Raw genomic sequence first — 7,584 nt, 5'->3', positions numbered from 1 at the left:
TTATAATGATTTACATTGAACGAGAGCTTGTTGTAGATATTGATTCAAATTTGATCATATATGAATTATATTCTACAAAACATTAAATGGTACAACTTTGATAGTATAATTTATTTTTATTTTTATTTTGAATTTTATGTGCTTTAATTTACACACACACACACACACATACACACTGTGTTATGTATTTGAATTGAAACTTTATTGTTAATTTGATAAATTTATATATCGAAATTAATAATTAATATTAAAAAATAATTTATATATATTTATATCATAGCCTATGACAAAAAAAATTCTCGTCCCCAATTACGGGGATTGTAAGTTTGATTTTCAAGGGCGGAAAAATAGATTAATATTGGGATGTTAATTATATAGTTACATGAGTGAATTGTTGAGGGTTTTGAAATTGTTTTTAAAATTGCAATAAATAAGAAAAGCTTAAAGAGTATTAATCAATATAACCATTTTCAATAGTATAAAATTGAAATTGGTGAGAAAAGTTTATTAATTTTAGAATAGCAATAAATTGAAGTTTACTAGTTGATAATTAAACTGGTGTGTCAATGACACAAACAAACATGATTGCAAGAAAAATATATATGTAAATGCATATCTACTTCCATTATTTTTCGACATAGTTGTATCTTTATTGACGCAGATGAAAGTGACATAAAAAATAACAAGTATAAAAATACAAGATTATACTAAAAAAAATGATATAAAAATTTTAATTCAAAATTTTATTACTTGGTATTTTCTCTTCAAGTAATCTATCTCTTTAAAACATTCACCACTTCTTAAATAAATCTAATAACTTAATTAACCAACAACGAAACTCGAAAATAAAGTAGAAATAATAAAAATCATAAACAAATTAGGAAAAAAAATTCTAAATAGAATTGAAAAAATAATATATGAGTTTTAATCCAAATAAAAAAAAACCATAAACCAAATAGGAAAATATAACAAATTTCAAACAATAACTTATAAGCATTATTGAAAAATCTTTCCAATCTTCAATTGTTGTGAAATTTTACCCATTAAAAACAGGATCCTAAAATGTCTTAGTAAACTTTGAACTTGATCCAACAATAAAGTAAAAAATTATGTTTAATAACATAAAGTTGCATAGTAGGGAAAAAAAACTTGTTGCATTAGTTTATCCAGGTTAAAAAGAAATTGCCCTTATATTTAAACTATTCTTGCCCCTTGTGGATATCCAATCAAGACTCTTCACTTTAATTTTTTCTTCTCTCCAAATATATATCAATTTTACACATCTACCTTAGTTCTTTCATCTTCAAATTTGATTAAGAAACAACAATTGACAAAATATTTTTCTTCCATTAGCTTTTATAGTAATAAATTGCAAATCTCAAACTCATTTGATACACTTATATTGTTCTATATTTTTAGAACCTTATTTGTTGTTTTTTATACATATTTTATGTTTTACGATAATTTATTAATTTATTTTATGCTTAACAATGTTACGCACCAAAGTGTAAAAAGAAATCAATTAAAGCATTTTTAGCACAATTTCAAGTAATGAGCTAGAAATAACACATTAAGACAAGTCATTAAAGGTAATAAGTGCAAATCCTAATTGCATTAGGAATCGAACTTGAAAAAGGAATTCTAGAAGGATTAAGATTGGTCAAAGCAAATATTCTAAATTGGACCTTCGTGTACTCTTTAGATCATATCTGAAGCTAAAAATGGAATTTTGATGTTATTCAAGTTGGAATGAAAATTAGACGCCTCAAGTTTTTCGTGTATATATAGGCCTAATAAATCATCTAGACAAGAAACAACAACATGTTTGAAATCAAATATGAAATCTGTGAGCAAACTAGCACAAGTCTAGCTCATCTTTCCATATTGAGATGATGACATGGCATCTCATCAATGATTGAGAAATCTCTCTAAAAGATGGAAGTCTATGCATAAGTCATTAGAGTCAAATTAATGTAAAGAAAACTTAAAGTAATTTGATTAGGAATTAGTTATTAACTATGAAATTTCTTTATCTTCTCAATTCCATAAATAACAAATCCTAACCTCTAAAAAAAAAGGGATCACTTTTAGAATATAGGAGAAAGGAAGTTCTATTATTCTTTTATGAATTTGCGAGAAGCATAGTTTTTAATTTTAAGATGTTAGTACTCTTAGATTTTAAATTATTATAGGGATTTATGCTTAAAATTTTTCTATATCTGATTGTGCTATATAAATATTTTATGTAATAATTTTATTTGAGCAAATAAGTGCAAATACATGATCACTCTTCTCAAGATCTTGTAATATTTTTTTTTCATATTTGCTAATCGACGAGATAACTTTTCAACTTGATTTTGTATGTTTATTATATCCAATTAATGGGTTAGTTTTATGATTTTTATTTACATGTCTTCCATCACCAACTCCTAAACATTTTTCTCCCGATTAGAAATCTCCTCAACTTTTCTTACATGAACACATCTACTCTACAACCTTTTTTATCCATGATTATTTAGCAGCATACAACAAATAAAATACTTGAAATTATAACACATATCAAGCAATAACCTGGGATTGCTAGGCTCTGATACCAATTGATGTAGATAGAATCAACACAAGAAAGATAGTAAGTATAAGAACATAAAGTGACATGACCAAAAAATTGATATCTTCTCCCAAGTGCAAGAGTGTCAAAGTAATAAATAACCTGGCAAGACCGGGGTCGAACCATAGGGAAGTTAATTGTATAAATTATAGATAACAATAACACAACAACAACAATAATAATAGTAATAATACTACTAATAATAGTAATAGTAATAATACTAGTAATAATAGTAATAGTAATAATAATACTAATAATAGTAGTAGTAGTAGTAGTAATAAAGAAGTTGATGAGAACTTCGAGATGAAATATCAATGTAAGGATTAAACAATGAAAACAACAAAGATCAAGGTTAGAGGATCCACTAATGATATTTCAAACAAGTATAGTATAAACTCTTATTACTCAAATGGAAACCATACATAAAGAAAAGTTCTAATCAGATTATAAATTGTTAATATGATTACATTAGTTATCTTATTCGATTAAAGTTAATACTTGTAAATGTTGTTAGACATTTATGATTATAACTTATGTTAACAACAAATCAAATTCTTTTCATAACTCTGGTGTCGGTTATACCATACAGTATGGGCTATGAAAATGCTAAGTATTTGTTGTACCAAGTGTTATACAACATAAATCTAGATTAATTATTTAACAAGTAAAGTATTAAAGAGTGAACAAGATAACAAATACAAAACATGCTAGTATTAAACATTAAAATCCATATTGAGTTTACACTATACTTATTCTTACACCATTAGTGTAACCTTTTTATCTTGAAATAATAAACTTAACTAAATATAATGAAAGAGAGAAACATAAATAAACAAGATATGAACATTAATAAGATAAAAGTTAACAAACAAGATAAGAACATAAATAAGATAAAAGTTAATTAAGTAAAGGAAAGGAAATGAAAGGCATAAACAAGATATTAATGAAAATAAAACTTAAGCATTACAAAAATACAAAGAGAGAAAGCAAAAGCATGATCTTGATCTAGAGATCAAGATGCATAAATGCATGGAAAATACCTCCTTTTATAGGCCAAAATTGAAAACTATTGATTTGATGACTAATGGATAAGCAGGTGGCTAACTCTTGACTTGGTGATAATCCTTATCTTCTCTTGTCTGCCCAAAATGTTATCGATAATGTTAGAATTGGAACCACTTAAAAACATAAAAGTTGTAGGAAATTATCTCAGCTTTTTAGGAAAAAAAAAATAGAGGTCATTTGGACTTCTAGAACTCCAGATATGGGCCAGCAATATTTGAGCTATAGGATAGATTTAGATTTCTTCATTGTTGCTAGACTTTGGACTTGAAAATAACTTTTTAAAATCTTGGACTCTTATGAAAGTTGTAGGCCTATGTCTTACCTTTCCATCCATATAAAGTAGACCTAAATCCGAGATCTACAGCTCCAGATATGACCTAATTACCGAATAGTGTTCTGGTTTGGACTGTACCAACATCTCTTTTCTAAGTTTGACCATCTCTTTGGCCTTTTAACTTCAGTTCTTAAACTCATCAATTAATCTTTTTATTTATGTGATAGGCCTGCATTTAAAATGAACATTTACCACAAATTAATAGTATTTTATATTATTAGATATGTTATTATAAAACATGTTCTAGTTAAGGAGTTATTGATACTTCAAGTGCAAAATGATGATATAAAGCCTTAATAAAAATACAATTTTAAGTATTAATCATAAAGTTATATTAAATAAGGATCACATAAAAACCTTAATTCAAGATTTTATTGCTAGATACATAAGTACACTTAAAAAGAAAGAAAAACTAATAATAAGTCCTATACAAACTAGGAAAAATATCCTAAATAGAGCTGAAAAAATAATAAAAAATTCTTAATCTAAGTAGGAAAATAGAAAAAAAATCCTAGATCAACTAAAAAAATATAGTAAATCTAGAAAAGTAACTTTTATATATAATTAGAAGATGTTACCACTTTTTGATTGCTATAAGATTTTAATTCTATAAAAAAATGGGATTTATAGAATTTTATAATAAAATTTTAAATTGATTCAATAACTAGATCTAAGATTCTGCTAAATAAAACAAGAATACGTGTTAAGAAAAAAAAAGGTTACAAATGAATTGTAGTAATAGATGCACGAGGATGTTGACTGGTTATATGATGGTCTATCCTCAATCTATATTAATAAGGCTCTTCCATATGTGACATGTTTTTTAATATCATCTTGGTTGGGTTAATTCTTTGATATTCATCCTAAAAATTGTGTTAATTTACATTTTTTTATTTTTAACAAGATTGAAGCATAATATTTAGATATATTATGGTTAACTCTTTAGCATGCAACTTCATATGTCACTTTTTTATAATAAAAATAAAATTATATTTGAACCAAAATAATGAAAAATTTATTCAATTAATTGCATTTACAAGTTTAAGATAAGTGACATATGTTATAATGTGGCATGGAACACCATTTAATTTTGTTTAATAGGGTCTAAAGATAATTTATTATGGATTTGCATAATGATATTAACTTCTTCTTTTTCTTTGGATGACATGGACGTGTTCCTCCTGTAATTTTGTTTCTTCTTTTCCTCTCTCTTTATTTCTCGGAATTCACTTAACCAATTTTGTTGTTCTTCTTTCCTCTTTTTCACATGCCTGTTTTCCCTTTCTACACAACCTTTCTTTCCAAATAATCACATATATTTTGTCTTTTATGCCTTGGATGACCAATGCAACTCTCAACTACACATGATAGATGATGGATATTCCTTCTTCATTGCCTTTTTGAGATCTAAAGGGTTGTTTTGCTGTATAGATATTGGGTTGTTCGTTTAGGATTGGCTATGGCGGCAAATTTGAAAACTTCCTCACAATCCTCACTCTCACCCACTCTTATGTCTCCCTTGGTTTCATTAATTCATGATCTGCTTTTATAATTGTTTTATCTATGTTTTGGGTTGCTTCTCCATCTATATTTGCACCTTTTCCTCCTCTTTAGACCATGAATTTCATCCCCCAACCTATGTTCAGGATCTTATTTTTCAGCTATGAGTTTGTATCATTATCCCTAGCCTTGCAATCATGTGATAATCAAATAAGTCAATTGACAATGTTTATTTATTTTTTCTTGTAGTCATGGAAGTGCTTCGGTCGTTTTCTTTTTAATTGATTTGTTTTTGCATTGTTAGATTTGAGTAGTACTTAAAAGTGCATTTTTATCAAGGTTTTATATCATCATTTTGCACTTGAAGTATCAATAACTCCTTAACTAGAGTATGTTTTATAATAACATATCTAATAATATAAGATACCTTTAATTTATGGTAAATGTTCATCTTAAATGCAGGCCTATCACATAAGTCAAATGATTAATTGATGAATTGAACTACTGAAATTGAGAAGACAAAGAAAGGGCTAAGCTTAGAAAAGAAATATTGATTCAGTCCAAATCGGAACACTGTTCGGTAATTGGGTCACATCTGGAACTGTATATAAAATATTTTATATTATTCCATTAAACTATTTACAGTTCCATCATATATGAAATATATTCGACAAGGACTATAATTTCATTGTTTCATAATATATATTAATTATTTCAGTGCAAACCAGAACATTGTTCGGTAATTGGGTCACATCTGAAATTGTATATAAAATATTTTATATTATTTCATTAAACTATCTATAATTCCATTACATATAAAATATATTTGACAAGGACTATAATTTCATTGTTTCGTAATATATATTAATTATTTTATAATCTTAATTTACAAAGTATTTTTTAATAAAATATATTAAATTATTTTTTGCTCAACTATAATTTTAATCAAACATATATTTTTTTAAAATAATTTTAACTAAAAATATTTTTTAAAAATTAACTTTTTTCAACTCATAACTAGAATAATAACTAGAATACCAAACACACTTTGATGATCTTCATCCCTCGTCTAACTGAAAGACCCCTCCATCTTTTTATCCTTGGAAGATCGGGCATTCTGCCAACAATGCTAACCATTACTATTTAATAACTCGTCAGATTCTTTTTTTTATTGGGAAATAATTGAGATAAATAGGCTGACCTGAACGAAAGAAGATTTCTTCTCGTGTTTCTCTGCATTTGGAAAAGCTATACCCTCACTTTCACGAAACCAACACTTGGGATACCCATGCTAATGGCTACGAGTCTATCTGGGACACTGTGTGTCGGTGCCGGGGGGCTCGCAAAGCATCAATCGCCTTTTGCATCTCAGCTCAATTAGCAAAAAAGAAAGCTGAATGGCGGGGGACGGCAATGAGTAGCTGGTGTGAAAGGCGGCCGTGTGCATCTTGTTTGACAGCTGTATTCGTTACAGATCAGATTAGGCCATGTTAATGAATCGGATGCCAAGCTGGTTTATTTGTCAGTTGGGACTCCATCAAGCACTTGACATTAGACAAACCTTCTCCTCCTTCCACTCCAGGACTGGCTGCTATTTACTAATCTGTTAAGATTTGGGGCGTTTGTTGGATGAAAATGGTTTTTAAAAATTTTGTTTTTTTTTAAATTTTCTTTTTTTTTTTGTTATTAAAAAATTAATTCACTGAAAATACTAAAAAATTAACTTAATTTTTAGAAAAGTATTTTTCTTTAATTTTAGATGAGAAATACTTTTAAAAAATTATAAAAAATTTAGAAATCTCATATAATTTAATGATTATATCAAATTTGTTTCTCAAACTCATATAATTTAATGATTTAATCCTCAAAATTTTAATTGATATATATATATATTGTTTTTAATATTCTTCTTCAATTTCATTATTTATAATTTAATTTTTATATTAATTTTGATCTTTATTTTCATAATTATTATTTATTTTTTTTATTTTTTTATTAAAAATTTTTATCTATCAAATTTGATCCCCATTCTTTTTATTGTTATTTATTTTATTTAAAATAATTTATGAAATGATAA

Source organism: Populus euphratica, unplaced genomic scaffold (genome assembly GCF_000495115.2).
Source record: "Populus euphratica unplaced genomic scaffold, PopEup_1.0 scaffold1015.1, whole genome shotgun sequence".
Classification (NCBI taxonomy): domain Eukaryota; kingdom Viridiplantae; phylum Streptophyta; class Magnoliopsida; order Malpighiales; family Salicaceae; genus Populus; species Populus euphratica.
This window is presented reverse-complemented; position numbering follows the sequence as displayed.